The sequence below is a fragment of the Pipistrellus kuhlii genome, unplaced genomic scaffold (assembly GCF_014108245.1).
Source record: "Pipistrellus kuhlii isolate mPipKuh1 unplaced genomic scaffold, mPipKuh1.p scaffold_m20_p_6, whole genome shotgun sequence".
Lineage (NCBI taxonomy): Eukaryota > Metazoa > Chordata > Mammalia > Chiroptera > Vespertilionidae > Pipistrellus > Pipistrellus kuhlii.
The window spans coordinates 53569168-53578320 of record NW_023425562.1 but is presented as its reverse complement, the minus strand read 5'-3'; positions in this window follow the sequence as shown (position 1 = coordinate 53578320).

Here is a 9153-nt window from a genome sequence, read left to right as displayed (position 1 = left end):
AGATGACTTGCTTGAGAAAGAGTCTGGTTCTGAGTTTGCCAAGAGGTTCTGGAAGGTGGCGAGGCCATCTTGAAATGCTTAAAGAAAGGGTTTTCTGCCTGATCGTTCCTGCTTCCCCTGGCCCCTCAGAGGACATTATGATTTCAGTGCTCGGTTTCTCAGAGAAGAGAGGGTTCCCCAGAAAACGGACTAAGAGCCTGAGTTTCCCAAGTCCAGGCCCTGAGAGGATGAGGTATAGAAAGACACACAGAAAATCTACACATGCGGGAAAGGTGCCCTAGTCAGGATAAAGGATGGGAGCAGGGAAGAGAAGGTTTGGGGTCCCTAAGAAAACAAGGACTGTGAAGCCCTAAGGTATTTGGGAGGCCTTGAGTATGGAGGAAAGAGGCAAAGGAAAGCAGCCAGACCACCCAAGAGGGAAGTGAGGTGACTGTGAGATACTGAACCTCACAGCTGCACCTCAGAACTGCCCTGAGCCTGCAAGGTGAGCAGGCAGCAGCGGAGTTCTCATGTGCCCAACAGCAGTGCCTGTGCCCTCCCTCCTCACCATCGTCCCAGTTCCGTGTGGCCCCGGCAGGTCAGGGCTGTGAGCAGAGAAGGGCAGGAACCAGAGGGCTGTGCAGTCAGATGAAAACAGCCCCATGGTTGCCAAGTGTGGGGAGATGGCAAAGCTTGGAGAGATAGGCAGCAGCCAAAGCCGATAATAAGTGAAGCCTGGCCCCAGAAAAAGGCGGGTGAGGAGAAACAGGATTGTCCTAAAATCCCCACCACAGAAAGAGTGGCAGCTTATGATGGACTCTGCCTCAGGAATGAACTAGTGTCCGGCTCCCTCGGTAACCCCAGCTGGCCTTGGGGAAATGGAAGAGTTATAGGCAAAGCCCTCCTAAGCGCCAGTTTTCCACCATGGAGCCCACACCACGGAGGGGCACCCAAGGATTGGTGCAGAGACCCTGTCCTGTAGGAGGAGGTTGGCGTTCAGAGTAAATGATGGTGTAGATTCATTACTTGACTCAGGACCGGTTTTTAAATATGAGCCACAGGCTGAAACCGGTTTGGTTCAGTGGACAGAGCGTTAGCCTGCGGACTGCAAGGTCCCAGGTTCGATTCTGGTCAAGGGCATGTACCTTGGTTGCGGGCACATCCCCGGTAGAGGGTGTGCAGGAGGCAGCTGATCGATGTTTCTAACTCTCTATCCTTCTCCCTTTCTCTCCATAAAAAATCAATAAAATATATTAAAGAAAAAATAAATAAATAAATAAGTAAATAAATAAATAAATATGAACCACAGGCCCTGCATTGAAGAAAAAATATCCCCAACCAGCAGCCCCCAAGGGGGTCTCTGAGCTAGAGGGTAGGACAGCCCTGCATGTTGGCCTTGCAAAGTCTCTATATCTGCCTTCAAACTGGTAAAAGCACTGGAAAGGATATGTTTTGAGGGTAAAGAAGCATAAACAAAACATTGTATTTTCTTGTTGGAAACAAGGTATAATAGTTGCCAAAATCTGGGTACACCATATTGATACGGAAATGGTATAAAATCTGAGAGAAAGGTACAAAACAATTGAAAATACCTGACCCAATGGTAGGTAATATTAATGATGATGACAGTAAATTATAGAATACTCACATATGCCAAACATATGTTAATTGCTTTAATCATCATGACAACCCTATGATAGGGACAATATTATCTACTAGAGTCCTGGTGCATGAAATTCATGCATGGAGCAGGGTCCCCTCAGCCCAGACTACACCCTCTCCAATGTGGGGCCCCACAGGGGATGTCCGACTGTGGGTTTAGGCCTGATCCACTGGCAGTCAGACATCCCTCTCACAATCCGGGACCACTGGCTCCTAACTGCTCACCTCTCTGCCTGCCTGATCACCCCTAACTGTCCTCCCTGCAGGTCTGGTCACCCCCAACTGCCCCCTCTGCCAGCTGGTAGCTCCTAACTTCCCCCCCACCAGCCTGGTCACCCCCAACTGCCCCCCAGCCAGCCTGGTTGCCCCACGCAGCCTGCTGCTCAGTCATTTGGTTGGCCTTCACTGACCCTCCTGCCAGCCTAGTCGCTCCATACAGCCTGTTCGGTCATCCGTTTGGTTGTTTCAGTTATGACTGTCACTTATATACTTTATGGATGAGGAAACTAAAAAAGAGAAAATTATTAGATAATGTTCCAAGGCCCCACACATTGAACCAAGATTTACGCACACATCTGTCTGGCCCCAAATCCTGCACAGAGAAACTCTGTCTTCCCCAAAACACCGGCTCATCACCTTTAATAAAACACAAGGCTCCTTTAAATCTCATGAGAGAAAGATAAATATCATATGATTTCACTCATTTGTGGAATATAATGAACAACATAAACTAATGAACAAAAATAGATCCAGAGACACAGAAGCATTGAATAGACTGTCCAACCTATGAGGAAGGCAAGGGGTGAAGGGGAAAGAGATCAACCAAAGAACTTGTATACATGCATATGAGCAAAACCAATGGACACAGATGGGGGAAGGGGAGAAATGTGCTGGGGAATGAGGGCGGCTGGGGAGAGGTCAATGGGGGGGAAAGGAGACTTATGTAATACTATGAACAATAAAGAATTTAATTTTTTAACAATCTTATGAGAGATGTGTAACCTTAGAAATAAAAATTAACCCAAAGTTTACACAAAACTCCAGAGAAATTGGGAACACAGATTTATTTGCTGCTAGAGGCTCTGTGAACTCCTAATACCAACAAAGATCTGAGACTGATTACACCAGAGAAGAAAACCAAAGCAGGAGTACTGAAAAGACTGCTGAGGGACCTGGAGAGTCACAGACAAACATATACACAGGCAAAGTACAAATGTGTACACACATGTGTGCATTTCACTAAACAAAAAAAAACACCAAAAAAAGGTCAAAACTCTGATGCCTCTGTCACCAGGACACCCCCGGATCAGCTGGGCCTATGGTGACACCTTCACCCACAGGCAATTTAGAACTGGTATCTGGCCAAAACTGGTTTGGCTCAGTGGATAGAGCGTCAGCCTGCAGACTGAAAGGTCCTGGGTTCGATTCCGGTTAAGGGCATGTACTTTGGTTTCGGCCACATCCCAGGTAGGGGGTGTGCAGGAGGCAGCTGATCGATGATTCTCTATCATCAATGTTTCTAACTCTCTATCCCACTCTTCCTCTCTGTAAAAAATCAATAATATATATATATATTTTTATTTTTATTTTTTTTTAAAGAACTGGTATCTGCATTATCACCAGCAGCTGTGATTCCGCCAAGCCTGGGCCAGCCTTGAAAGGACCTTCCCTTTCAAGAGTCAGCAGGTCAAATCATTTAGCACTTAGGGACTTGACAGTAAGGGAGCCCTAGTGCTCAGCCTGCTAAGCCTCCTTCAGAGAAGCCGCTCAGGTGGGTCCTGGATTAGCAGAAGTTAAGGGCTGCCCCACCTCCTGGGGCTGAGGAGAAAGAAAGACAAGGAACCAGGAAGCCCAATGGGGCCTTCAAAGGCTGCATCCCGGATGTGTCCCTCCCCATGTCTGGAGAAGGGTTCATTCCTTGGGTCCAGAGAAACCATTAGCAAAACCAACGGCCACACCCACTAGTGGGTGTCATGAATTTCAACTAAAGAATCACTCACTTTCTCTCAAATGTCCAAGAAAAATAAGATCCAGGACAGTTGGGTTTTATCCTCCTTATCATCATTTGTAAAACCCATGGTCTTAGTCTCTTGGAAAAGGTCAACTATTGTTTGTTCTATGCATCTGACATTTCAGCAAATCCCAAAATGGGGCCCTTGGCAACCAGAACTGCACTTGAGGTCCACAGTTTGAGAACTGCAGTGGGGTTGGCAAGGGCCAGGCAGCAAGCATGCTGAGCCTGCTTGAAGGCAGGAACCCAAACCAATGCCCCCACTTCAAGTGAGCAGAAGCAGACATTAGCCACACTCTCTGTCAAAATCATCTCCCTCTCCCACACTCTTGCTGTGATACACCACACAGCAAGGCGGTGGCAGGATGCACAAAATCCTAGGGGCAGGAACTGAACAGATGGCTGAGAACAACCTCTGAAATAGAGGAAAGCCTGAGGCCCAGAGAAGGGCCTCTAGAATTTGGGGAGCCATTAAATAAGGAACAGGTGAGAGGAGGCCTCATGTGGAGATTGAGATTTGAAAGCAATGAAAGGACAGCAGACATCTGAAAACATTTCACCCTCATTCCAGAGGCACTCTGGGAAAGGAACGGGGGCTGAGCCATTTATGTAACAGCCATGCTTACAATCCCCAGGCCTGCATTCAGGCCCTCGCCCACTTCAGACACTGTGTACTTTCCAATCCGCCTGCATCCATCACTTTATTCCTAAATCTTAGTATGTTTGGATTCTTCCCATCGCACAGACCTGATATAAAATGTCACTTAACAGAGAGATACCCTGTCCAGAGGGACCCCATGCCCTCTCCCGCAAGTCCCCATTCTTCAGTCAGTCACTCAATGCTGAATGCCAACCTCGGACAGGATACAGCACTGGCACCTTTTCTAAAGAGCTCTCAGTAAGTTGCCATCTGTTCTCTGCCATTCAACCACCACCCACATGACTCAGGGATAATAGGCCTTTGAAGATTTAAAATATGGAAGAGTAAGTACCTGGTCGGGCTCACCTCTCTGAAAATTTTCCAGACACCATGAACATCTCTGAGAAAGGCAATGACAAATGTCACAACCATTAGCAGGTGCTGATCTTGGAAATCAGCCTGTATCACGCCTCCCTTATCAGCACACTTGAATGGCGTCCCTTCATGTCTGATCACTCGCCCTGGAGACGTAGGTCTATAAATGTGGGGTACACCTTTCCGTCTGACAGTCCCAGCAATAGCAGGAGGACAGGCAGCTTCCGGAACAGATCTCCCGTCAACACGGACTCATCGACACTGGGCAAGGTAAGAACTCTAAATCAAGTTCACAAAAGAACGGGTCGAATTTCAGAGGCAGAAACAAGCTAGAGCAGTTCATCAGAGGACGATAAACGAGGGGTCTGCATTTAGAATCTCTTCAGCCCCCTCCCTACTGAGCCACACAGCACTCTGCTGAGCACAGTAGGTGTCACAATTTTTAGAAAAGGGGGATTTGTTCTGGGCCTCTCCAAGGGCCCCACTAAAGACGATGTCTAACAATATTGCCATCAACTCGGTCACAGGCACAGAATTTTATTACTTTTTCCTCAGAGGACACTAATATGTCACCTGAGACAGTAAAGGCTAATTTCACACAGGTGAGGGTAAAATCAGAAAAATAATGAAAATGTGATGATATTTTTTTCATAACACCTAATGTGTTCAATGTGAAGGATTGACATTGGCTTCTGATTATGTCCTTCCCAACGTTTCTGCAATAGCGATTCTGCTGCTGATGCTGGTAAATGGCAGGCAGCTTGAGGTGGGCAATGCCCACCTACCCATGGCGAGAACAAAGGTCCCCGAGCCTGATTTTTTAAACTTGTCTGGAGAAAAAAATCTAAACAGAGAGAAACTCCAAAGTCTACTTGCTTCACAGAGGGAAAACGCCCTAAGACACAAGCCTCCATTTTACCCGTGATTCTCAGTGACAGTCAGACTTTGAGAATCATGGTAAGGGAGGAATCTGACAACCAGGAAAGGAAGTGATCCCACTGAGGGAGCAGCTGAGCTCAGAGTCAAGGGGGGCTTTCCTGTCTGGGAGGGAACCCAGCTCTCTGCCTCCAGCTGGAAACAGCAGTAATAATATCTGGTGCCTGGACTTGCCGGGAGGATTGCATGAGATGTTGCAGATGTTAGCACAGTCACAAGTACAAACACTGACCAGCACTCAATAAGGATATATGTACAGACACATCCCAACCAGTAGAGGTAGAGTTGAGACTTACGCATTTATACAATCACATCAGCTACGGATGCTCAACCCCAGCAAGAGGAAGAGGCCATGTGACCTGTGGCCAATAGGATCACCCATTGCCCTGCACACAGAAGAGGCCACAGAAGGTGGATTCCCGGGTTGACTCCATCATTCACTCACACAGGGAGCCCGATTTGTGCTGAGTACTAATGCAATAGCATGAACTGGCTCATGCCACCATCAAACCAGACCAGTGCTCTCCTGAAACAGAACAGGCCTCAAAAGACAGAGTAGCCCTTAGATGGTCTCACTCACAAGGGGATGGCTCTGGCCTCTGCAAACTGAATTAAATTGCCAAGGCAGCCCAATACCAGAAGGGTGAAGAATGCCAAGCCTGGGAATGGTTGATGGGGTGGTTTAGTCCTGCCCATGATAATTACCAAGGGGCTGGACAATGGGCACAGGTGAGCATAATTGCCGGCTCTATACAATTTTCACCATTTGAATATAGAGGACTCAAGCCTTCCCTCTCAGGGTTGTGCAGAGAATTTAAAGCAGCTGATATCCATTTACACTTCACAAAGGGATGGCACTTGTAAGCTCACACCAACAAGGACACTGCTATCCATTACTTGACCAGAAGCAGGGACTTGTCCATTACTGGAGACATAGCATTTGTAGCTGGAGAATTCAAAAATCTCCAATACCCATATGGTAACTCAAACCACTCCAAGGATGTTTGTGTCAAGAGGACTGTCAGAAAGCCTACAGTAAGGGCATGGCCTGTACCCAAAGGATTCCCCCAGCCCACAGACATCTTTATGGCACAGGTGTATAGAAATGAAAAAGAGGCCCTTCCTCCAAACATTGACTGCCATATGCTAGGACGTTGTCCCATGAATACAGTATGCATACAATATCTGCAATGTGAATAGCACCCTTGTAATGAGGTAGGATCTTGTGTGTACATCCAATACAAACTGGCAGCCCTATGGTCCACTGGGAATGTGGTGTCTGACAAAGCCCTCCTTTGCAGATATCAGCCACCAAGATGATAAGCCTCTGGGCCTTGGCCCTCACACTGGCTGTCCAGGCAGACGCGCTTGACCTGCTGACCCCACCTTCACTGCTGGGAAAAGTTCCTGTCGACAGACCCTTTCTACTACCTGGACAGCTCCGCAGATCTCCACCAACTCTAAGAGGTTCTTCATCCGTAAAAAATCTACCGGGAACTTCAAATCCTAGCTGTATCCCTGTGGCCAAGTACTTCATGTCCAGCAGCATACTCGATGACTGTAAGTAAGAACTGTTTCACCCATACATCTTTAACTTTCACACCCCTCACACATGCTTCTCGTTTCTAAGGCTACTTACACCTTTTGAACAGGTGGTTTTCAAAGAGGAGGTGGTATCAGAATCACAGTGGTACAGGTTTTCTAATATGACCAAGATGATGCTGAGGCTGCTGGTCCACACATGGGGTAAAACATGTCAAAGCAAGCTTGGAGAAGGGAGCTCTTGGGTCCAGCAACCTCTCCATTTGCCTGCCTTTTCTTATGACTCTTACCACCTGGACACTGTCAGGAAATCTCACAGCTTCCAATGCTGGACCGCAGAGCTCGGTACAGACACCCATAGGTGCTTAGAGCATCAACCTGCTTGACCAGGAGCCAGGACCTAAGAAATGCAGGTCCAAACTCCTTGACCAGATTTGTGCTCACCAAGCTCCTGTGTCATCCCCTCCCTGAGTCTCAGCTTCCTCTAGAAGATGTGAAATTCTGTCCCACAGTAGTCTCTCAGGATCAGAAGACAGAGAGGTCAGAAATTGGAAGAGACACCCTTTGAGAACAAGAAGGGAATAGGACATATCATCAAACAAATGCAAGAAGGAAAGTCCTCATGGCTACTCTTACCAGCCTTCGGAAACGTAGGCTGGCCTTCCAGCATGACAGGGCAGGGTGACAGAGAGACACGCGGCAACTGCCTCCTGACCACAGTGCCCACCCTCACAGCCCACCCACCACTAGGAATATATACCTCACTCTTCTGACCATCCTACCTTGTTATGAAGTATTTCAAATGTACAAAAAAGTTCAGACAGTGGTATGAAGGGCAACTGTGTACTCATCAAGCAGTATATGGTGGTGATGGTGATGGTTAATTTCATTGTCAACTATACAAAAACCAAGAAGATATACAGAGCAAGCACCTTTGTAACCAAAATCTGCATTAAGAACAAAAGCAGGCATAGGGTTGCAGGCCCCACAACTCTCATTGGGCTGCACATCCTTCCCTCCTCTCTCCCCTCCAGAAGAGGCCTTGGGCCTGATTACTTTTCCCGAGCCATTTTTTTATATTTTACAACACATGGCTACTCTTTCTCAATCAAATTAAAAATTTGCACTATATGTTACAAAGTTTCCACAAAGGTGGTCAGCTTGCATTTGTCTCACACTTATGTTTCTAAGGTGATTCATCCATGTTATAATGAGAAATATTAGCCCATTAGTTTTCACTGAAATATTCTACCTAATGAATCCTCCATGATTTACATCAACTTTGTTCTTGCCCCATTGTGAGCTACTCTGAGCAATGCTGACCGAAACACTCTTGTGTGGGTCTGAAGGTTCACATGCGCAACAGATTCTCTGGGACACATATCTGGGCTGGTGGTACGTCCACATCACCCCACACAGGCAAAGGCCCTCCAGACTGCAGAGCCCTGGGCATAGGAAGCAGCAGCAAGGCCCCAAAAGCCATGGCCTCGAAGCTTCACAGGGGCAGGTCCTAACAGACTTCTTCCTCCTGCTACTCTATGGGGACAAGAATCTTGTCCCTCAGTCCAATTCACTTTCGTGCTAGGCAGCCAAGGTTGATTGTCATCCAGGTGAGACAGCTCTTCTGAGTTCCTTTTTCCAGCAATCAAGAGCAGCATGATAGGATAAGACCCTGTGACTTCACAGCTCTGCTACTTGGCTCCTGACCCTCCTTCCCTTCCACACCATCTTCAAGGATTCAAGTTCTCGCTGACTTGCTTCTGTTCAGGGTGGAGGCAAACCTAGGGTTAGCACCTCCTCCTCCCTGATGATAATGATGCAGGAGGATGCTGCAGAGCAGATGCAGGAGGTCTATTAAGGCAGCCTGTCAAAGGTAGCTGGACCTCCCATGACCCACAAGGGGAAAGGAGGCCTACAGAAGGGAAGGGACCTGCACAGACTCGCCCAGATGGAGGACAGAAAATTCCAGATCTCTCAGCTTCACCACCACTTCCCTCAGCTGCCTCCT